We start from the raw sequence: 25,082 nt of genomic DNA, 5'->3' as shown, positions 1-25,082 counted from the left end.
ACTATAATATACTGTATGTTACTGTGAGATACTTACTCCAAATCCTCCAGACGCTCATCGATGTCGTCGCTGCTGTTGGTGATAGAATAGAGAAGATGGTGAGAACCAAACACACATTAGAGACATCAGTTTTCTGGCAGAATTTCACCAATAAGAAAAGAATAGTTCAGTAAACATTTTTTTTTTCTTTCAAACCAGCTGGTGCCAGAAAAGTGCCAGAGATTTGTAATTTACTTCCATTAAAAAATCCCAAGTCCTCCATTACTTCTCAGCTGCTGAATGTCCTGCAGGATGTGGTATTCTTTCCAGTCTGGACAGCAGGAGAGGTTTTATTTGGGGATTTGTTATTGCTCTGGGCAGTTCCTGTCGCAGACAGAGGTGGGAGCAGGGAGCAACTGTGGCAGACTGTAAAGAATACACCACTTTCGGCAGGACATACAGCAGCTGATAAGTATTTGTATAAGTATAAGTATAAGTATTTTTAATAGAAGTAAATTACAAATCTCTGGCACTTTCTGGCAACAGTTGATTTGAAAGAATTTTTTTGCTGAATTACCCCTTTAAAAAAATAAAAATAAAAAATCTCCTTACACTAATTTTTAAGACGAGACTTAGATACTTACTCCCAATCGTCCGAATCCTCCGCGATGTCGTCGATGACGCTCCTGTTAGTGATAGAATAGAGAAGATAGTGAAAACCAGACACACATTAGAGACATCCTGGCAATGATTGGTGTCTATAGGGGAGGAATTATAGGGTCACACAAGTTTTACATTTTTAGTTTTACATTTAAATAAAATGCAACAAATTTTGCGAGAAAAAATACAACTAATGTAAAATTAAAGGGGTAGTTTAGCAAAAAAGTTTTTCTTTCAAACCAGCTGGTGCCAGAAAGTGCCAGAGATTTGTAATTTACTTCCATTAAAGAATCTCAAGCCCTCCATTACTTCTCAGCTGCTGTATGTCCTGCAGGAAGTTGTATTCTTTCTATTCTGGAAAGCAGGAGAGGTTTTCTATGGGGATTTGCTACTGCTCTGGGCAGTTCCTTTCCCAGACTTAGATGTCAGAAAGCAACAGGCTGGAAAGAATACACCATTTCCTGCAGAACCTACAGCTGCTGAGAAGTACTGGAAATGTTTTTAACAGAAGTGAATTACAAATCTTTGGCACTTTCTGGCTCCAGCTGATTTGAAAGAATTTTTTGCTGAATTACCCCTTAAAAAAAAACTCCTAACACTGTAATTTTCATAGGCTTGTCGTTTAAGACGAGACTATGAGATACTTACTCCCAATCCTCTGTGTCCTCCTCGGTGTCCTCGATGTCGCTCCTGTTAGTGATAGAACAGAGAAGATAGTGAAAACCAGACACACATTAGAGACAACAGTTTTCTAGCAGAACGTCATTAAAGGGGTACTCCGGCCCGGGGGTATTTTTCAGATACGGCCGGGGAGGGGGTGGTTATGGATGGCGGAGGTCACTTACCTCCCCGATTCCAGCGCCAGGTCCCGGATCGCGCCGCCCTGTACACTCGTTCCGCGGCCGCTCAATGGTGTGAGCTGCCACATGAGACGTGACGTCTCCAAGCAGCTTACCCATTCAGCGGCCGAGGCGGAACTCCGCTACAGACGATGAATGGGTAAGCTGATTGGAGACGTCACGTCTCATGTGGCAGCTCACACCATGGAGTGGCTGCGGAATAAGTGTACAGGGCGGCGCGATCCGGGACCTGGCGCTGGAATCGGGGAGGTAAGTGACCTCCGCCATCCATAACCACCCCCTCCCCGGCCTGAATCTGAAAAATACCCCCGCGCCGGAGTACCCCTTTAATAAAAGACAATAATGATATTTACAGACATCTTCACGATGATCGGAGTCTATAGGGGAAGATGCAGTTAAAATAAATAGAAAATATGATTCTTTGAGCCCTCACCAGGGGATGTCCACTGCCTCGTCCTCTTCTTCGTCAGTCTCCCTGTATATAGATCAGAAACCAAATCGTGTGTTAAATCTGCCCCATAGTTTTGGGGATATGTGAATATACATATGTGAGTATTTGGTGGGGAACAGAGATATAAATGGACTCATATTGTGATATCATGTAGATGGATGATTATATCTCTGCTGCTTCTTCATACTTACACGATGGTCTCCAGGCTCGGGACCCAACTGTAGAGCGGGTACTTGTCGTCTCTGTAACAGAGAACATCGGGTTGGTTAGGATGATTGTTACTTGGTCCCATTTGAAACTTTCAGAAAATGTTATTTATTGTGACCTCTCAATAAGAACATGAAATCCATCAGGATATTTACTAACCCCTTGTCATCACTGCCAGTTTTCCCCTTAAGGGGATCTGCACATTGAGGAATAGGCCAGGAATTTGAAGCAGGATGCGCCCGTGTGCCTCTCCACCTGTCCCATAGACTCCATCTATAATCGGGCGGATTCCGACATCTGCCCAAAGAATTGACATGTCAATTCTTAATGCGGATGGCGGAATCCCCAGACCATAGTATGGATTCAATGGAACAGGAGGAGATGCGAGCAGTGTATTCCATGGCAGGTTATCCGTACAGATTCCATAATGTGAACACACCCTAAATTTCCGCTTGAAATTCTTTCCATAAAATATGAATAGAGCAATGTTCTATTGTGTTCAACGGGATTTCCGCTCTGTTATTCACACAGCAGAATTTTCAATCAGAATTTTCTGCCACGGATCCGACAAAGAATTGACATGTCAATTTTTTGGGCCGATTCCTCCAGGGGAATCCTATAGAATTCAATGGGGTTTGAATTCTGCTTGAATTCTGTTCCTATTCTGCCAGAGGTGAATAGATGAATTTTAAGCAGAAAACTTTCCTCTTCAATTACTTACTAGTAACCCGCTTCGGATTACGCCACAGCCGCTGGAACACATCTCCACCCGTGCCATAGACTCCGTTCTATGGTCGGTCAGATTCCGCCATCCGCTCGAAGAATTGACAAGTCAATTGTTCGTGTGGACTGCGGAATCCACCCGACCATAGAATGGAGTCTATGGCACGGGCAGAGATGTAAACAAGCTGGGGAGAAAACTATTGTAAAAATTATTTATTTGATTTTTTTCTGCTGTTTTAATGAAGTGTAATTACCTGAAAATCCACGGGGCGTCCATCACGGCCATTTTCCACCTATTACATAATAATAAAAAAAATTATTGCACGGGATATTAGTCTGTCCTCCAAGTGCTGCATGTTGGGGGAGGTTTTATAGAAACATGTACATTGGAAATCCACTGGCCCAGATTTATTAGACCAGATGATCTGACTATAAATGCGCTGTACTGGGTATTTGGGATGAGATGTGAAAGTCACCACAATCAATGATTTTGTCTACTTGGTGTTTTTTGTCACTTTGGAACCTTGGTGTGTGCTCTAGGTATGGCGTCTATTCTTTACATATGTGTTGTGTGTTTTGTTAAGGTTTTAGTTTTTTACTTTACAGTTCATGTGATTGAGATTGAGGCTCCAATCTGGATCCAGGATCGGTGGTTTAGAAGGCTACTTGCTCTTATTAATAGTCTGATATGGGGGAGGAGAAAAGTGGGGATTAAATATCAGCTATTGGTACAGAGAGAGGGGGAAGATGGGCTGAGCATGCCAGACTTTCGGCTATATTTTCTAGCAATGAAGTTACAGGACTTGATGCGGGGCGTCCTCTCCCCTACAGTCAGATATATCCTCCAAGAAGCTGTCCCAAATGGAAATATCTTGGAAAGTTTAGAAGGAGAGCAGTTGAAGGGGGATAATTTAGGTTTCTTTTCTTATGTTAAATTGTACACTAGACCATGGAAAGTGGTCAAACGCCTATGTAAGATTAAAAACAGTTTAGAGTTTAGGCCAATCTGGGGGAATACAAAATGTCACGAATTTACAAAGATAATAGATTGACAATTTTGGATTAACAAAGGAGTTAGGCACTTAAGTCACATAACTCATCGAGGCACTTTGATTGGCTTTTCAGCAATGCAGGCGAGATATGGAGTGCACGATGGACACACATTCTGGGATTTTCAGATAAAAAGCGCCTTCGAAAGCACAAAGGATACTTCTATTTTTACAATTGAGTCACACGCACTTATAGACTTTTTGAGGGGACAAATATGGAAACGTGTGGGGGGGGATGAGGGAGGTCTTCAAATGGATGGATGGTATTTATATTTTTGTATATTTATTTTTGATTGTTGATATGCAATGATATTCGTTGTAAAGAAAAAAAATGTTTTGTTTTTTTACTTTACAGTTCATGTGATTGAGGTTGGTTTCACACAAGGTAGTTTATTTGGAAATCTGCCACTGGAATTTTTGAGCCAAAGCCAGGAGTGGATCCGGCAGGTCGGAGACATATAAGCGCTTCCTTTATTGTACCCATTACTTTGAATCCACTTCTGGTTTTGGCTTAAAAACTGCAATAGCAGCTTTCCAAAAAAAACTGCCATGTGTAAACCCAGCCTCAAAGGGAAACCAATGAATCACATGCTCTGCTATGGGGGAAAACACCATAAAAATCAGACCAAGAAAAACACTTTATTCAAACAAAATGCTGCAAGGTTTGCTAGAAAACAATGCAAGTAATGTATCATTAAAAAATAAAAGAAAAAGTTCTTTTAAATCAACTGGTGCCAGAAAATGTCAGAGATTTGTAATCTATGAAAAAAATCTTAAAGGAAACCTGTCACCCCCCGCGTCGGGGTGACAGGCTCCCGACCCCCAGATAGATCCCCTTATACTTACCTCATGTCGCCGAGTCCCGCTGCCGGAGCCGGTCCCGGGATGGAGATATCCCGGTGAGAAGCCGGCGCGCGCGCTGTGGAGATGGGTCCGGCGTCCATAGAGAATGAATGGAGCCGTGCGCGCGCAGCAGAGATGAGTCCGGCTCCATTCATTCTCTATGGACGCTGGACTCATCTCCACAGCGCGCTTGCCGGCTTCTCACCGGGATATCTCCGTCCCGGGACCGGCTCCGGCAGCGGGACTCGGCGACATGAGGTAAGTATAAGGGGATCTATCTGGGGGTGGGGAGCCTGTCACCCCGGCGCGGGGGGTGACAGGTCCTCTTTAAGTCTTCCATTACTTATCAGCTGCTGTATGTCCTGCATGATGTGGTGTATTCTTTCCAGTCTGGAGAGCAGGAGAGGGTTTTCTATTGGGATTTGCTGCTGCTCTGGGCAGTTCGTGACATGGACAGAGGTGGCATCAGAGAGCACTGTGTCAGACTGGAAAGAATACACCACTTCCTGCAGGGCATGCAGCAGCTGATAAGTATTGGAAGAGTTGAGATTTATAAGTAAATTACAAATCTCTGGCACTCTGTAGCACCTGTTGATTTGAAAGATTAAAATGCTGTTTTTCATAGGTTTGTTGTTTGATACGTGACGCGGACATGTCTGTAACTGATTATAGTACTATAGTATTTTACTGTGAGATACTTACTCCAAATCCTCCAGACGCTCATCGATGTCGTCGCTGCTGTTGGTGATAGAATAGAGAAGATGGTGAGAACCAAACACACATTAGAGACATCAGTTTTCTGGCAGAACTTCACCAATAAGAAGGGAGTTGAAAGGATTGTTCAGCAAACAGTTTTTTCATTCAAACCAGCTGGTGCCAGAAAAATGCCAGAGGTTTAGAGATTTGTAATTTACTTCCATTATAAAATCCCAAGTCCTCCATTACTTATCAGCTGCTGAATGTCCTGCAGGAAGTGGTATTCTTTCCAGTCTGAAAAGCAGGAAAGGTTTTCTATGGGGATTTGCTACAGTGCAGTTCCTGTCCCAGACTTAGATGGCAGCATAGAGCAACTGTGTCAAACTGGAAAGAATACACCACTTCGTGCAGGACATCCAGCAGCTGATAAGTATTGGAGATTTATTTTTTTCATAGAAGTAAATTACAAATCTCTGGCACTTTCTGACACCAGTTGATTTGAAAGATTTTTTTTTTTTTTTGCTGAATTACCCCTTAAAAAAACAACAAAAAAAGCTCCTAACACCTGTTATTTTTATAGGCTTGTTGTTTAAGACGATACTATGAGATACTTACTCCCAATCGTCCGAATCCTCCTCAATGTCCTCGATGTCGCTCCTGTTAGTGATAGAATAGAGAAGATAGTGAAAACCAGTCACACATTAGAGACATCAGTGATGATCGGGGTCTATAGGGGAGGAATTATAGGGTCACACAAGTTTTACATCTTCAGTTTAGATTTACTCACCCGAAATCCGATTCTTCATCTAAAGAAAAAAAATAGAAAACCATTAGTTTAGAGAACTGCTTTATACATTGTAGAGATACATAGATACATAGAGATATTATAGACAAAACTCACCCTCGCCGTCATCCAGTCCAGCCTGAAATAGGAAATAGAGAGAGTAAGCAGAGGACATTGGTATATTGCTGAGCATGAGACCTCCTTCTGTGTCCATCTGACCTATGTGCTTGGATGGGATAGGGTGTAGGTGGGGGCACTATTACACTGCTCATCCAGGATTACACACACAGTCATTTCTTCCAAAAACACACGGGGGGCTGATTTAGTGGGCTATGAAGCAGAATGGTCAGATTTGTAATCCCGCTGTCAGTCCGCTCTGTGGAGAAGGTGGGGGGCAGCCCGAGGACCATGTGGATGATATCTATGTTTTTCCATGTGGTCCTGGGGCTGTCTCTACCTTTTCCACAGAGAGGGCAGACAGCGGGATCCATACTGCATACTGCTCCCCAGTATCTTCATTGTTTCTGCCCGCTGTCCTTAGCCGCCGGTGGAAATCTAGAGACGGTCTGTGAAGTTGCACCGGCAGCTGCGGACAGCGGGCAGAAGCCAGGAAAATATCGGGGAGCGGGCAGAAGCATCGGGGAGCGGCAGAGGTATGTATATACTTTATTATTTTCTTTATACAGTCATCAGCCATCGGCCGTGCATCGTTATTACACGTAGTGATGCGCAGTCGGCGGCCAATGTTTGTAGGTCAGGACCAAAAATAACCAATCAGTCGATCGTTGTCTTTATTACAAGGAGCAATAATCTGCAGAATCGGAGCTCTGGCTAGTAGGACCCCACTGTTTTCTAGCTGGGTGTCTGTTTGTGAACTGGCACACTTATGTTTGTGAACAGGTGTGAAGTATCTTTTCAACGCAAGGTATTTCTAGTTTTTTACACTCATACTTCTACTTATACCTTTGCCATCTTTCTCTTGGCCAATTGTTTTTTTTTTCCTTTATTGAAAAATACAATTACAAGCGGGAAAATGAGATATCTGAACAAGAGAGATATTGCAAACCTGATTGAGGCAATCCATTTCTGAGAAAATTCTTTTTTTTTTTTTATATACTACATGACCACCTTCCCATTGGAAAATTTGCCCTTGATCCAATATGGCGGCCATCAAAATTGTGACGGAATATCAATAAAAAATACAAATTCCCCAAACCAGCGCCGCAGATGAATATAATGAAGGTAGATGAGTAATCAGTGTCTGTGGATAATTTTATTAGAATCCCATCCAGTACACATTGGGGTAATATACTGTCATATTGTGTCACTCTGTTGCATAGAAAACTCTCCTATATACTGCACACCCTATTTGTGGTATAATTTACAATTATAATTGTCACTTATGTTTGAAAAATGCGGACAATAAACTAACAAATCAGTGTAAGCTTTTATCTTAGATCTAGGGGGTTATGTGAGTTATCCTGAATTATAAATGTATTTATTTATTTATTTCTGATTTATTTCAAGAACGGCGCCATGCTTATCCTCAGGTGTCATGTGGTATTACAACTCAGTTTTATTTACTTCACTAGAAAATGTGCTGCAATACCACAGAAAAACCGGGGACAGTAGTGGCGCTGTTTATGGATGGGAGCAGCTATGGCCCAGATTTATCAAACTGTGTAAGGCAACGTTCACACATAGTCAAAACACTCACTCACTCACTCACATATAGGAACTTACGTGCTATAGACACCCAACAACTGCTAGATACCGTACAGTCATCATTGCCCCCCACCTCTGCCCTCTCCTGTCCTAATCTTGCTGCCAAACAATACCACAACACCCTCAAAACCACTCTGGACAAACTTGCACCCCCTATACCCCAAACAGCCCGACACAGACGGCCACAACCCTGGAACACATGCAGAACTCGTTTTCTTAGACGGTGTTCTAGGTGTGCTGAACATCTGTGGAGGAAATCCAAGACAACAGCCAACCTTCTACATTATAAGTCTATGCTTAGAAGCTACTACTCAGCTCTTCACTCTGCTAAGCAATCCTACTTTACCACTCTGATCTCTTCTCTTTCCCATAACCCAAAACGCCTCTTTGATAACCTCAACTCTCTCCTTAAACCCAAAGTTCAGACACCCATCACTAACCTCAGTGCTGAAGGCTTAGCCAACTACTTCAAGGGTAAAATAAACACAATCCGCCAGGAGATCATCTCCCATTCCCCAGGTAATATTAATCCTATTCCTTCTCACTGTTCCTCCTCATCCCTCTCAGCCTTTGAGCCAGTGACAGAGGAGGAAGTCTCCAGACTCCTAGCCTCCTCTCGCCCCACCAGCTGCCCTAGTGACCCTATTCTCTCACACCTTGTCCAGTCTCTCTCCCCTGTTGTCACTACCTACCTTACTAAAGTCTTCAACCTCTCCCTCTCCTCTGGCATCTTCCCCTCGACTTTCAAACACTCCACCATCACTCCATTACTGAAAAAACCCTCCCTAGACCCCTCCTGTGCAGCCAACTATCGACCTGTCTCTAATCTCCCTTTTATCTCTAAACTCTTGGAACGTCTGGTCTATTCCCGCCTAACCCGTTACCTCTCTGACAACTCTCTCCTTGACTCCCTTCAGTCTGGTTTCCGTCCTCACCACTCTACAGAAACTGCTTTTACTAAAGTCTCTAATGATCTCCTCACCGCCAAATCTAAAGGTGACCATTCCCTGCTCATTCTCCTGGACCTATCTGCAGCTTTTGACACTGTAGACCACCAGCTCCTCCTCTCCACGCTCCGCTCTATTGGCCTAAAGGACTCTGCTCTTTCCTGGTTTTCCTCCTATCTCTCTGACCGCTCCTTTAGCGTATCGCTTTCTGGCTCCACCTCATCTTCTCTCCCCCTTACAGTCGGGGTTCCTCAGGGATCAGTCCTGGGCCCTCTCCTTTTCTCACTTTACACTTTACCCATCGGACAAATCATCAGTAAGTTTGGTTTTCAGTACCATCTCTATGCTGATGATACCCAGCTATATACCTCCTCCCGTGATATCACCCCCGCACTTCTACAGAACACCAGTAACTGTCTGTCTGCCATCTCTAACGCTATGTCCTTGTAACGCCCGGAGTAGTGGATCCACTGGACCGGCACCAGCGATGGCACAAACCTCACCAGGGAGCGGAGTCTAAGGGGCCGCTGGTTTTCACCAGAGCCCGCCGCAAGGCGGGATGGACTTGCTGCGGCAGGCGACCCCCAGGTCGCTACCCCTGGCTTGGTTGCTGGTGTCGGCAGGCGAGGCGTGGCAGGAGCAGTAGGCAGGAGATGGCACTGGCAATGGTCTGCAGGTGAGAGCGCACGTGACAGGCTGAACGCAGGAACAGATGGAGTGACAGGGAAACAGGAACCAGGAACAGGGACTAGGGACCGGGTAACGGACAGGACTCAGGAACAGGGACTTGGGACCAGGTAACGGACAGGACACAGGAACAACAGGGAGCTGGGCCAAACGCTATGGGAAGCATGTAGAGGCTCCAACACTAAGGACAGGGCATGCTGGGATTTATAGGGGAGTGATTGGTGACACTAACCAATTAGGAGCGCACTGCCCCTTTAAATCTGAGACAGCCGGCGCGCGCGCGCCCTAGGAGGCGGGGACGCGCGCGCCGGCCGGCACAGACCGCACGGAGGAGAGGTGAGGCGCCCCAGGGGCCGAAGCAGCAGCAGCGCCGGGTCCCTACACAAGGACCCCGGCGGCTGCACGGGACAGGAGGCGGTCGCGGCGGCAACCCGGAACGCGGGAAGCCGCCGCGGCCGTGACAGTACCCCCCCCCTTTGGCCTCCCCCTCTTTCTTGCCTGCAAATGGCACAGGAAGCCACAAAGTCTTTGACATCTTGGGATAGGCTGGGCCACCAGTAGTGGCGAGAGATCCGTTGGCCGGTCTTACGGACTCCAGGGTGCCCGGCCTCCAACGAGGAATGTCCCCACTTCAAAATACCTCTTCGAAGCGCAGGGTGAACATGAGTCTTTCCGGGGGGTACTCTCTGAAGAGTGGAGGTGACGACTGGTACTAGGCGATCAGGCGGTATAACGTGGCAAGGGACTGTGGGTCTGTGGACGAGGACCTTCTGTAAGTTCTTCCGGTGGTGAGAGGACACGACCTTAGTCTTGGGTACGGGGAGAGGGTACACCTCGTCAGAGAAGGCATCCGCCGAGTCTTGGTCTTCTGCCGGTAGGCCGGATAGAGGCTTGGCCGGGACAGGAAATGACATAATACACTTGGTCTGAGGTGACTTGAGACACTGGTGGGAACAGTCCTGACCCCAACTGAGAATCTCCCCGGTTCTCCAGTCCAGCTGAGGGGCATGTTCTTGTAGCTACGGGAGTCCCAGGAGGACCGCGGGGGAAGAATGGGGCAGGACGTAGAAGGATATCTCTTCTTGATGTAAAGGACCCACCTGGAGGACTAAAGATGCGGTCTGGTAGTACACACGGTCGGTAAGAATTTCGCCCGTGACCGAGGAGATAGTCAGGGGCCTGGCTAGTCGGGTCACTGGTAGCCGCCATCTTTGGACCAATGTTGCCGCAATAAAACTGCCTGCTGAGCCAGAATCGAGGAAGGCAGTAGTCTGATGATTTTGTCCTGAGGGAGTCCGGATGGAAACTGGCATAGACAGACTTGGAATGGTGGCATTCGCACCTAGGGACACCTGTCCCACCGGACCTAGGTGCGAGCATCCTCCGGATGTTTGGGGACGTAGGGGACATCCCAGCCGGAAGTGATCGGAACCACCGCAATAGAGACAGAGATTCTGCTCCAGGCGCCGGATTCTTTCATCAGGCGTCAGGTGAGCCCGTTCCACCTGCATAGGAATCTCAGGAGAGGGTTGGGACATCGAAAGGTCAGGATTCTGGAAAACCGGCGCCAGCTGGGGATGGCGACGGGAATGGGTTAGTAAATGTTCATGCCGAACCTCCTCCTCCCTCTCCGAAAAACGAGTATCAACTCGGGTGGCCAGTAGAATGAGTTCGTTCAGGGAGGTAGGCAGGTCTCGGGCAGCGAGCACGTCTCTCACTCGACTAGACAGGCCCTTCTTGAAGGTGGCCAATAGGGCGGCCTCGTTCCAGTCCAATTCAGCTGCCAGGGTGCGGAACTGGATGGCGTAGTCACCAACAGAGGAGCTGCCTTGAGAGAGGTTGAGGAGAGCAGTCTCGGCTGAAGAAGCACGGGCAGGTTCCTCAAAGACGGAGCGAAACTCGAATAGGAAGGCCCGGAGATTGGCAGCAACAGGATCATCACGGTCCCACAGTGGCGTGGCCCAGGCCAGGGCTCTACCTTCTAATAGGCTGATGATGAAAGCCACTTTAGAGCGCTCGGTGGAAAACTGACTACTCAAAAGTTCAATGTGCATGGTGCACTGAGTCAGGAATCCTCTGCACAACTTAGAGTCCCCAGAGTACTTGCTTGGGAGGGCCAGTCGGAGTGAAGAAGCAGCGTCAGGAGATGGTGTGCGCTGGGCAGTAGTCTGCTGCTGTAAGGCGGCCGTGAGTTGCTGGATCTGCTGTGACTGTTTCTGGATTTGTTGAGCCTGTTGCGCGACCACTCTGGCGACGTCACGGAGATCTGGCACCTCGCCGGGATCCATGGTTGGAGCCTACTGTAACGCCCGGAGTAGTGGATCCACTGGACCGGCACCAGCGATGGCACAAACCTCACCAGGGAGCGGAGTCTAAGGGGCCGCTGGTTTTCACCAGAGCCCGCCGCAAGGCGGGATGGACTTGCTGCGGCAGGCGACCCCCAGGTCGCTACCCCTGGCTTGGTTGCTGGTGTCGGCAGGCGAGGCGTGGCAGGAGCAGTAGGCAGGAGATGGCACTGGCAATGGTCTGCAGGTGAGAGCGCACGTGACAGGCTGAACGCAGGAACAGATGGAGTGACAGGGAAACAGGAACCAGGAACAGGGACTAGGGACCGGGTAACGGACAGGACTCAGGAACAGGGACTTGGGACCAGGTAACGGACAGGACACAGGAACAACAGGGAGCTGGGCCAAACGCTATGGGAAGCATGTAGAGGCTCCAACACTAAGGACAGGGCATGTTGGGATTTATAGGGGAGTGATTGGTGACACTAACCAATTAGGAGCGCACTGCCCCTTTAAATCTGAGACAGCCGGCGCGCGCGCGCCCTAGGAGGCGGGGACGCGCGCGCCGGCCGGCACAGACCGCACGGAGGAGAGGTGAGGCGCCCCAGGGGCCGAAGCAGCAGCAGCGCCGGGTCCCTACACAAGGACCCCGGCGGCTGCACGGGACAGGAGGCGGTCGCGGCGGCAACCCGGAACGCGGTAAGCCGCCGCGGCCGTGACAGTCCTCCCTATTCCTAAAACTAAACCTTTCTAAGACTGAGCTTCTTGTCTTCCCTCCCTCTGCTAAACACCCTCCACCTGACATCTCCATCTCTGTCTGTGGTGCAACCATAACCCCTACACAACAAGCCCGCTGCCTTGGGGTTATGTTTGACTCAGATCTGTCCTTCACTCCTCATATTAAATCTCTTTCACGTTCCTGTAATCTGCATCTAAAAAACTTATCTAAAATCCGTCCCTTCCTTACTGTCGAATCTGCTAAAACTCTTATTGTCGCTCTGATCCATTCCCGCCTTGACTACTGCAATTCCTTACTAATCGGCCTCCCTTCCTCTAAACTCTCCTCTCTCCAGGCCATTCTCAATAGAGCGGCCAGGCTTATCCACATGTCCAGCCGCTATACCAATGCCTCCCCCCTGTCACTACATTGGCTCCCTGTTAAACACAGGATACAATACAAAGTCCTCCTGCTCACCCACAAGGCTCTCCACAGTGCTGCACCTCCCTATATCTCCTCCCTCATCTCTGTCTACTGCCCTACCCGTGCCTTACGCTCCTCTAATGACTTAAGACTAACATCCACCTTAATCCGCACCTCTCACTTCCGTCTCCAGGACTTCACCCGAGCTGCACCAGTTCTATAAAATGCATTACCCAAGACTGTCAGACTCACCTCCAATACCCAAAGCTTCAAACGTGCCCTCAAAACTCATCTGTTCAAGCAGGCTTACCAGGTTCCCTAATTTTGACTGCTACCCTCAACCTCCCCCCCCCCCCACACACACACACACACACCTACCACCACGCACACATACATACATACATATATACATACACACACACACCAAGCATTTAAGCACTTAGACCTGTGCATGCATGCATTGGCTGGTGACAGGTTCACCCACCCTTACCTGCACTGCCTTATTTATAATGATGGCCGGACCATAAGAACAATGATGCATTTTGCCCCTCTGCCATTCTGTCTCGCACCCCCTCCTGATAGTGTGTAAGCTCATGCATGCGAGCAGGGACCTCACTCCTCATGTATGGATAATTATATGTATCTCTCTGTAATGTCTATTTTTTGTCTATGTATGTACCCCAGAATTGTAAAGTGCTGCGGAATCTGTTGGCGCTATATAAACAAAAATTATTATTAAACAAAAATTATTATTATTATTATTATTATTATTATTAAAACATCGGTCGTTGTTGGCAGTGTCAAACAACGGCCACTGTTTTATTTCTATTTGGATTGCGGGCAGATTTGGGTGTGCCTGTAATCCAATTAACCATAGACATCTGTTCAATGTACAGCCGTCAGAATGGCCATACATTACAATGTGTGCACAGTCCGAACAACGGCCGTTGTTCCTGCACCAGCGGCCGTAAATAATGGACAAGTCAATTGTTTGTGCGGCTGTACACAGCAGAAATCTGCAACATAAAATTCACAGTATAAAATCTGCAGCAAGCACAGTACATGTGAATGTTCCCTTAAAGACAAAGCAGGATGTGCTACATTTAGGCTGGATTTCCCCAAAGTATCCAAAAAACAAAAACTCCAGTATTGCTGCATGGTATAGACCAGTCCCCATATGTATACTGCTTGTAGATGAATGGTGGTCTGCTCATCCTGAATGTGCAGGGTAGGAGGATGGAGATAGTAGGGAGCAGCTTTGTACCTAATAGGCCCCATGTCAGGTGCACCAAACTACCCCTGCTCGCTCAGGGACCTGTCAGGGCAAAAATGTCCTAATGTGGGTGGAGCCATATGCTACACCCAGGGCATGTGACTGGCCTTTTTGGGCCATTTTTTGTGTGTATTTTTTTTACAACTGTCTTTGTTTTGGCGCCGGCTACAAGCTGCCGTAACAATCTCCCCCGACTACTCCTGGTGGATGGAACCAGTTGGGAGTAAATGATAGGGTGAGCATAGGGCATTGGAGAGGAATTGGACGGGGCAGGGGTCGCTTTTATTAGGGTGCTTACACCCCAACAAGTCCCTTAGCAAGCAGGGGTAGTTTGGTGCACCTGACATAGGGCCTATTAGGGACATAGGTGCTCCCTACTATCTCTATCCTCCTACCCTGCACCTTCGGGATGAGCAGACTACCATTGATCTACAAGCAGTATACATATGGTAAGATTGTCATATACTTTAGTACAGGGGCATTGCTAGGGTCCTAAAACATACGGGCATGTGCCCTCTGAGTGCCGTCATAAGCAGATAGTAATAATGCCCCCTGCTGTGTCCCCATATAGTAATAATGCCCCCTACTGTACCCTCCATATAGTAATAATGCCCCCTCTGCTGTTAACCCGCAATTAACCCGACCACCATCCCCACACACACTACCCCACCTGACCCCCTCCACTAACACACTACCACACCTGACCCCCTCCCACACATACACACTATGCCATTTGACCCCCACACACACACATAGTGCCCCTTATGGTAGCTAATGCCCCCACAGTACTCCATATAGTAGCCAATCCCCCCACAATGCCCCATATTGTAGCCAATCCCCCCACAGTGCCCCATATAGTAGCCAATCCCTCCACAGTGCCCATTTAGTAGCCAATCCCCCCACAGTGCCCCATATAGTAGCCAATCCCCCCACAGTGCCCCATATGGTAGCCAATCACCCCACAGTGCCCCATATAGTAGCCAATTCCCCCACAGTGCCCCATATGGTAGCCAATCCCCCCACAGTGTCCCATATAGTAGCCAATCCCCCCATAGTGCCTGGTAAAGTATCTAATCCCCCCCAATAGTGGCCCATATAGTATCCAATACCCCCATAGTGCCCATATAGTATCCAATACCCCCATTAGTGCCCCATATAGTAGCCAATCCCCCCACAGTGCCCCATATAGTAGCCAATCCCCTACAGTGCCCCATATAGTAGCCAATACCCCATAGTGCCTGGTATAGTATCTAATCCACCCATAGCGCCCGGTATAGTATCTAGTTCCCCATATAGTATCCAATACCCCCAATAGTGCCCCATATAGTATCCAATACCCCCCAATAGTGCCCCATATAGTAGACAATACTCCCATATAGTAGCCAATACCTCCATAATGCCCATATAGTATCCAGTACCCACCAATAGTGCCCCATTTAGTAGCCAATACCCCCCAATTGTGCCCCATATAGTATCTAATACCCCCATATAGTAGCCAATATGCCCCAATAGTGCCTCATATAGTCACTCCAGTCCAATCCAGACCCTCCCCTCTGTACAGTGCCCTTCTATTGACACCAGCCTGGCACCCGCACTTCCCCACCAGAAAAAACAAACAAAAACAAAACCTCACCTGTCACCCGTTCCCAGCAGCTTCTCTCCCGGCAGCGTGCGGTCTCCGGAGCATGCAGCGTCTCTTTACCATGCTGCCGTTGCTGGAAGATCACAGGAGACGGCGGGCTGCTGGGAGAGGAGCTGCAGCCGCAGCGCTGCCCAATCCAAAAGTGTCTGGCAGCAGGCAGCCTCCTTTTGAGAGCATGGTGGCGGGTGGTCCACTCGTATCTCAGCCATATGTGCCTCCCCCATGCTTCTCCCCTGCGCCTCCTAACCTCCACTTGCGAGATGGGTAGTAGCGGCAGCTTGACGTGTCGCCCGGACGTGCTCCTCCAATCCAATCAGCTCAGAGCGGGAGCGTGGGGCAGCTGTGGCGGGCCGTGGTGCACGCATCCAATCAACACATGCGCCACGGCCTGCCGCAGCAGCCCCATGCCCCCTCTGTGCTAATTGGATTGGAGGAGCACGTCCGGGCAGGCAGTAGGTAAGGCGGAGTGGCAGTCGCAGCGAGCCACATCTGGCCTGCAAGACCGGGGCAGCAAAGATCTGTGACAGAAGCCTCAGTGTTAAACAGAGACTCTATGAGAGGGCTCACACGCTTCCTCTCTCCTCCGCTCCAAGAATTGACATGTCAACGCCGCTTGACATTGAGGCAGGCGTTGCTCTTACAGTTTGGGGTCTACAGTATAGCAGCTATTTGCCAGTAAATGTATGTTACACCTAATAATAAATCAGAGTGCATTCTAATATATATATATATATATATATATATATATATATAGTAATTTATTTATTTTTATTTAAAGGAGTACACCAGTCATCATGCAAAAATGTAAATGTTTTCTTAGAAGGTATCCAGCAGACAATACACAGAACCCTGCTGACATGGTGATTTTGTAATTACATATCAATAAATAGTTGTACCATGCCGGATTTGTTACAGCGCGCTCTCCTCCAGTGCTCTCCTCCATTTGCGGCAAATCCGGAGCTCCATGCTGTCTCACAAACGGAGAGTGACCTGGCACAATTCCTCACCGCTCACAGCGCTGTGTCTGTCGGCCGCTATGGAGGATGGCCGGGCTGCTGTGCACTGCGGGGGTCCATAGCTGTGCTCGACAACTTCCCGGCTCTACAAGCAGACAGGGAAGCCTGTTGTGGAATCCTCCCCCCCATTACAATGCGGAGGAGGTGCTGCTGTGCGAGGGGTGGTAGGAGGATTCCACTACAGGCTTCCCCATCTGCCCGTATAGCCCGGACAATGTACAGCAGTCGTTGTGCCCCCCCCATAGGCCATCCCCAGGACATTGTGCAAGAGCAGCGGTGGCCCCGTTCATCCTTAAGGCACCTCCCCCTTGACAAAACCGAGCAACGCTGTCAGTGGTGCTGTATGATGGGGGATTACACTCCAGGCTTCCCTGTCTTCCTGTAGAGTCCGTAGAGGGACAATGTCCAGCGGCACCCCTCTTGTATGTCAGCATCTCAGTGGCTGTGTAATGGGGGAGGGGGATATCACTGCAGGCTTCCCTGCCACCCCCTCTGTGACTCTCCAGCTATTAAATTCTTTATTTAGAGAAGCAGCAGGGAAACACAACAACACTCCAGTGCGCCAGTACATATAGCAAGTTGCACAACAAAATAACACAGGAGCAGCTTTTACCTATGTTTAATAAAGAATATCTTGTATATGATCTTCGGATGTGCTGAGCATTTTCCCTTCAGACTTTTTCTTTTTGTTTGTTTTTCTCCCATAAAGTGTTGTCACCACACCATGATCATGGGAGTTGTAGTTCTGCAACCTGGAGCTTTCCTGGTTGAATAACTACAACTCCCATCACCACAACATGAGGATGGGGCTTGTAGTTATGCAACCAGGAGAGCTTCAGGTTGCAGAACTACAAATCCCATACTGTACCACATATATTATAATTATTTTTATTCAACCTGACAGATCACACAGTAGATCCTGATCCAGTGATAGCATTGTCACATATTACTGCACATCTGGATAAAGTCTTAGGCCAGGCCCATGTATGTGTGCTATGTGATTTCCCTCTCTACCTTATAGGAGTATATTCCTTCCTATGTCCGCAGAGGTGCTGGAGATCACATAACACACACAGTGCATGAGCCCGGCCATAGACCACAGCCACCACCCAGCAGTTATCATGGCCAACTAAGCCCCGCCCCCTGCATGGAACATGGCAAAATGGCAGTTGGAAATGGCTGAACATGGGGAATAAGTAACAGAGTGTAAGGTATTTATAGCTCCCCATTCTACACATCTCCTCCCATCACCACTGTCTCCTATGGGGGGGGGCACCTATGTGGTCATGTGATCAGGGAGGAGTATCTACAGGTACAGATACTCCTGGACAGGACATCCCACTATGTACACAACCCCATCTCTATACAACCCTATCTGCTATACCCTGCTATACTGGATGGGGAATTCTCACTCACATGTTCCTCGTAGACAACGGGAAAGTCCGTATCCTCCACGAACTGGTCCTCCTCGCTGTAGATGATGGTCAGCTCTTCCTCCATGTCTCCAAAACTCCTTCTGTCACCAATCTCGCACAAATCGCCTATGTTTGTGAGAGAATTAAAGATTACATGGAGAAAACTGATTAAAAATAGAAAATAACAAAAAAATACCAGGAGCCAATGGATGTGTGTACTTACAGTCCAACTCCTAATAAAGCTCTGAAGGGTCCGGTTTGTAAACAAATTACATCATGATTTTCAATAATCTTTATTTAAACATCTTGAAACAAACACTTGTACTAACCAAACAATGAACAGTCGGCCATTGGCAGGAATTAGTGTGAATAAAATCCTGGTCTATGCGCTCGGCTGTAGTATTTTATTATGATTTATACTGATATTTGATTAATGTTGCTCAAAAAAACAAAAACATTTATTTGATAAAAGGTTCCAGTCCCTTCCTATAAGAATAGTTTTTCCCATATAATTACTATTTTATTAATAGTTTTATATAAGGGTAATAAGTGATTATTATTACATATCTGCCACTACTTTCCCGCCTGCTCTGCCTGTGTAGGGTTCAGGTCTCTTTTGGGGTTTAGTGTTTATGTTCATCTTGACTATTGTGCACAGTTTGCCATAGGCAGCCATTATAACACATATGTGTATAGAGAAGTCCAGTCTCCTACACTCAATACACTTCAGCCTGTGACAATATGGGGCATTGCATCTGGTTACAGGGGGCATATCTAACTACTAATGTTATTGTATATGGCTACAGAGAGCCTCTCTAGCTACATAGGGCATTGTTTCTGGCTTCAGGGGCCACTGTATCTGGGTATAGGGGCCATAATGGATATGGTTAAAGTAGACATTGGGGGAAATTTATCAACAGGGGATTTTTCTAGATGTGGTCTATTTCTGCTTTGGCAAGAATAGACTGTTCTATTTAAAGTGCAATTTACTATCAGGGATAAGCATGGTCTATTTTCTGTGGTGCAGATTTGTTTGGTTAAGAATTGTCTCTAAATGGTCTCAGAATTGTCTCTAAATAGTCTCATTGGCCCTGGTTTGCCTCCTAGGTAATGAGCATTATCTTCTCCCTTTCTAGTTCAGATACCGGCATGCAGAGGATTACGTCGGATTCGTTTGGACTACTTTGATGACCAGCGGACTTTAATGTTCAATAAAATGGTCTACGAGGGGTGTGGGGGTGTTTTTATTTGATTAAAATATTTTTCTAAGTGTGTTGTGTTTTCTTTCATTACTTTACAGACTTAGTAGTGGAAGCTGTCTGATAGACGGAATCCATTATTAAGTCTGGGCCTAGTGCTAGCCGGTATAAAATGGCTAACACTAACCCCGCCATTATTACCCCAGTACCCAATGCCACCAGGGGTACTGGGAAGAGCTGGGTGCCAGTGGTCCCGGAGCGTCAAAATTGGCGCTCTTGAACTGGGCGGCAGCAGGCTGGTAATATTAGGCTGGGGAGGGCCAAAATAAATGGCCCTTCCCACCCTGGTGCTACTAGGCTGCTGCTGCTTGGTTTTTAACCTGGCTAGTTATGGAAAGTGGGGGGGATCCTATGTGTTTTTTTTTAATATATAAATAATTAAAAACGCATTGGATCCCCTCCCTTTCCATAACCAGCTGGGTTAAAAAACAAGCAGCAGCAGCCTAGTAATACCAGTGTGGGAAGGGCCATTTATTTTGGCTGCACCTGACCCATGGAGCATGCCGGCTCCACATTATAGGTGGTGAAATACACCACCTCTAGTATGGAGTCAGTCTGCGACCCATGTGTGACTATTTTAGTTAGTTGTACATCATGTCTACTTTCAGCGTAAGCCGAAGTAGGCATGATTGGTGTATGTCGAGGAAAAGTCGCAACTATGCGGTTGTGCAAAATTTTGTGACTTTTGCACTTCAAAAAAATGGCTTAAATTTTTGATAAATCTCCCTAATTGTGTTTTGTTATGGGGGCATATCTAGCTGTAAGGGTCATTCTAACTGGTTATAGGGGCACACTGTATCTGGCTATAGCAGACATGGAATTTGATCCAGGTAGTATATCTAGTAACAAGGCCTATTATATCTGGTTATAGGGATATTGTATCTGGTTATAGGGGCATTGTATCTGGTTATAGGGGTATTGTATCTGGTTATAGGGGTATTGTATCTTGTTATAGGGGCATTGTATCTGGTTATAGGAGCATTGTATCTGGTTATAGGGATATTGTATCGGGTTATAAGGGCATTGTATCTGGTTATAGGGATATTGTATCTGGTTATAGGGGCATTGTATCTGGTTATAGGGGTATTGTAATTGTGTTTTGTTACGGGGGCATATCTAGCTGTAAGGGTCATTCTAATTGGTTATAGGGGCACACTGTATCTGGCTATAGCAGACATGGAATTTGATCCAGGTAGTATATCTAGTAACAAGGCGTATTGTATCTGGTTATAGGGATATTGTATCGGGTTATAGGGGCATTGTATCTGGTTATAAGGGCATTGTATCTGGTTATAGGAGCATTGTATCTGGTTATAGGAGCATTGTATCTGGTTATAGGAGCATTGTATCTGGTTATAGGGATATTGTATCGGGTTATAGGGGTATTGTATCTGGTTATAGAGGTGTTGTATTTGGTTATAGGGGTATTGTATCTGGTTATAGGGGCATTGTATCTGGTTATAGGGGCATTGTATCTGGTTATAGGGGCATTGTATCTGGTCATAGGGGTATTGTATCTGGTTATAGGGGCATTGTCTCTGGTTATAGGGGCATTGTATCTGGTTATAGGGGTATTGTATCTGGTTATAGGGGCATTGTATCTGGTTATAGGGGTATTGTGTCTGGTTATAGGGGCGTTGTATCGGGTTATAAGGGCATTGTATCTGGTTATAGGGGCATTGTATCTGGTCATAGGGGTATTGTATCTGGTTATAGGGGCATTGTCTCTGGTTATAGGGGCATTGTATCTGGTTATAGGGGCATTGTATCTGGTTATAGGGGTATTGTATCTGGTTATAGGGGTATTGTGTCTGGTTATAGGGGCATTGTATCTGGTTATAGGGGCATTGTATCTGGGTATAGGGGCATTGTATCTGGGTATAGGGGCATTGTATCTGGTTATAGGGGCATTGTATCGGGTTATAGGGGCGTTGTATCTGGTTATAGGGGCATTGTATCTGGTTATAGGGGCATTGTATCTGGGTATAGGGGCATTGTATCTGGTTATAGGGGCATTGTATCGGGTTATAGGGGCGTTGTATCTGGTTATAGGGGCATTGTATCTGGTTATAGGAGTATTGTATCTGGTTATAGAGGTATTGTATCTGGCTGCAGGAGGCACAGTGTTGGGTTGGTGGAAAGTAAGTGTAACTTTCTTTCTTTGTGCAAGGCATTGTTTTGGGTTATATGGGGCATAGCTGGCTACAGGGGGCATTGTATCTGGTTTTAAAGGGCATACTGTATCTGACTACAGGGGACATTGCATCTGGTCATAGGAGGCATATCTAGTTATATGGGGGTGTTGTATCTGGCTGTAGGGAGCATTGTATCTAGCTACTGAGGCATTACCACTGGCTATAGGGGACCTATCTGTCTACAGGGACCACTGAATCTGGCTGCAGGCGGCATATCTAGCTAAAGGGGCCTTATTATTTTATTATTGGCAAAAGGGGATGTTATTATAGGGGAATGTGGTCATCATTATGGGTTATGGAGCATTGTTACTGGCTGCAAGAGAGTTTTATTACTTGTTACAGGGCCATTATTGCTGACTACTGGTGACACTATTACTGGGAATAGGGACATTATATCTGGCTACAGGGCTCCATATTACTGGGGGAGGGGCATTACTAATGGCTACAGGGGACACTATTACTGGGGAAGGGCCATTACTAATGTCTACAGGGGGCACTATTACTGGGGAAGGGCCATTACTAATGGCTACAGGGGGCACTATTACTGGGGAAGGGCCATTACTAATGGCTACAGGGCTCCATATTACTGGGGAAGGGGCATTACTAATGGCTACAGGGGCACTATTACTGAGGAAGGGGCATTACTAATGGCTACAGGGCTCTATATTACTGGGGAAGGGGCATTACTAATGGCTACAGGGGACACTAATATTTGAGAAGGAAGCATAATAACTGGGACATACAGGTCAGTCACATTGTTATTGAGGGATCTGATGTGGAAAGGAACTGCTGACAGAGCCTATGGCTGCAGTGGGATATTAGTCCTTGGGGGTCTCATTGAGTAAATCTTATCACTTGGGGGTACTCCTCTTCCTTCTTTAATACCTGAACCTCTGCATCTCTTTCCTTCTGCCTAAATTCCTTTTTACTTTTGTCTATTCCAATTTTTAATTGCAAACCACACCTGAACTGGAGACAAGAGAGGGGGAAAAGTGGCCATGTTTTTGTAGAACTGGATAACCCCTTTAAGGATTCTCCTTAAGTGTTAGCGTCATCTCAAACTATACAGTCTGTAGCTGTATTTCAGTTTTTCTCCAACGTCTTAAGCATTCAATACAAGTATTCAGCGGGATCTGCTTACATGGTTCTTTACTGATGTTCCAGTATTCTCTTAAACCTTTAGAGATTGTGCCACACAATTCTGCCTGCCATGAGGGCCCACCTATATACTTGTAATGCTCACCTAGGCCCACCTAGATGGTTGTATTGGCTGACCCCAGGCCCAACCAGATGACCACAGAGCACAGCTCCAACAATCACCTAGGCTGAACTAGAGGGCTACATAGCACAGCTCCAACAATTACATAGACCCCTTCAGATAATTATAAACCACTCTTACAATGTTCACCCAGGCCCACCCAGTGTACTACTCCCCCCCTGGACCATTTCTTTCCCTAATATTGCCCTCTTAAAGGTGAGAGCTCCCTGCAATACCTTTTCTCCCACCAGAATAGACACAATTTCTTCCCAATATTTTCTCAGTTGGGCACATGCCCAGAAGAGATGTAACATATATAATCCGTCTCCCCCTTGTATTGTTTGGACTTTAATAATACCGTCACTCTGTGCAACCTCAAATAGTCTTTTATCTTCAGTTTTGTCAGCATATTTCAATTGAAAATATTTTAATCTGTGCCCCCATTTTTGATCTTTATCACTAATTGCTCGAAACGTCTTAGGCTATGTTCACACAACGTATTAGACCAGCCGTTCCGTGACATCGCTTAAGGCCATATCAGGCCCAGTACTTAAGGGGTTAAGCTGACGACAGAACGTTTTGGACAGGTGTAGAAAAAAAGAAAAAAAGAACCATCTTGGTGGGAGACCACAATAATGCACAGAGAAGTATGCCCTATATAACACTGATAATACACAGAGCGGTGATAATACACAGAGAGGGACCCCGCATCACACTGATACTACACAGAGAGGGAACCCGCATCACACTGATAATACAAAGAGAGGATCCTGCCTCACACTGATAATACACAGAGAGGGACCCCGCCTCACACTGATACTACACAGAGAGGGACCCCGCATCACACTGATAATACACAGAGAGGGACCCCGCATCACACTGGTACTACACAGAGAGGGACCCCGCATCACACTGATACTACACAGAGAGGGACCCTGTATCACACTGATACTACACAGAGAGGGACCCCGCATCACACTGATAATACACAGAGAGGGACCCCGCCTCACACTGATACTACACAGAGAGGGACCCCGCATCACACTGATAATACACAGAGAGGGACCCCGCATCACACTGATACTACACAGAGAGGGACCCCGCATCACACTGATAATACACAGAGAGGGACCCCGCATCACACTGATACTACACAGAGAGGGACCCCGCATCACACTGATACTACACAGAGAGGGACCCCGCATCACACTGATAATACACAGAGAGGGACCCCGCATCACACTGATAATACACAGAGAAGGACCCTGCATCACACTGTTACTACACATAGAGGGACCCCGTATCATGCTGATAATACATAGAGAGGGACCCCGCATCACACTGATAATACACAGAGAGGGACCCTGCATCACACTGATAATACACAGAGAGGGACCCCACATATCACTGATAATACACAGAGAGGGACCCCGCATCACACTAATAATACACAGAGAGGGACCCCGCATCACACTGATAAAACAGAGAGAGGGACCCCGCATCACACTGATAATACACAGAGAGGGACCCCGCATCACACTGATATTACACAGAGAGGGACCCCGCATCACACTGATACTACACATAGAGGGACCACGTATCACACTGATAATACATATAGAAGGACCCCGCATATCACTGATAATACACAGAGAGGGACCCCGCATATCACTGATAATACACAGAGAGGGACCAAACATCACACTGATAATACACAGAGAGGGACCCCGCATCACACTGATAATACACAGAGAGGGACCCCGCATCACACTGATACTACAGAGAGAGGGACCCCGTATCACACTGATAATACACAGAGAGGGACATCGCATCACACTTATAATACACAGAGAGGGACCCCGCATCACACTGATAATACACAGAGAGGGACCCCGCATCACACTGATAATACACAGAGAGGGACCCCGCCTCACACTGTTACTACACAGAGAGGGACCCCGCCTCACACTGATACTACACAGAGAGA

The 25,082-nt window shown here is 46.9% G+C and overlaps 1 long non-coding RNA gene across 1 annotated transcript; it reads right to left on the bottom strand.

Annotated features, from left to right (window-relative positions):
* Positions 1–6,254: 6,254 nt before the first annotated feature.
* LOC138771408 (uncharacterized) lies at positions 6,255–18,482 on the bottom strand. Its single transcript, XR_011359611.1, has 3 exons — positions 18,385–18,482; positions 6,370–6,391; positions 6,255–6,274 (listed from the first exon to the last, which is right to left on the bottom strand). It is a non-coding gene; the product is annotated as an uncharacterized lncRNA (long non-coding RNA).
* Positions 18,483–25,082: the final 6,600 nt, after the last annotated feature.

Source organism: Dendropsophus ebraccatus, chromosome 13 (assembly GCF_027789765.1).
Source record: "Dendropsophus ebraccatus isolate aDenEbr1 chromosome 13, aDenEbr1.pat, whole genome shotgun sequence".
NCBI lineage: Eukaryota > Metazoa > Chordata > Amphibia > Anura > Hylidae > Dendropsophus > Dendropsophus ebraccatus.
This window is presented reverse-complemented; position numbering and strand designations above follow the sequence as displayed.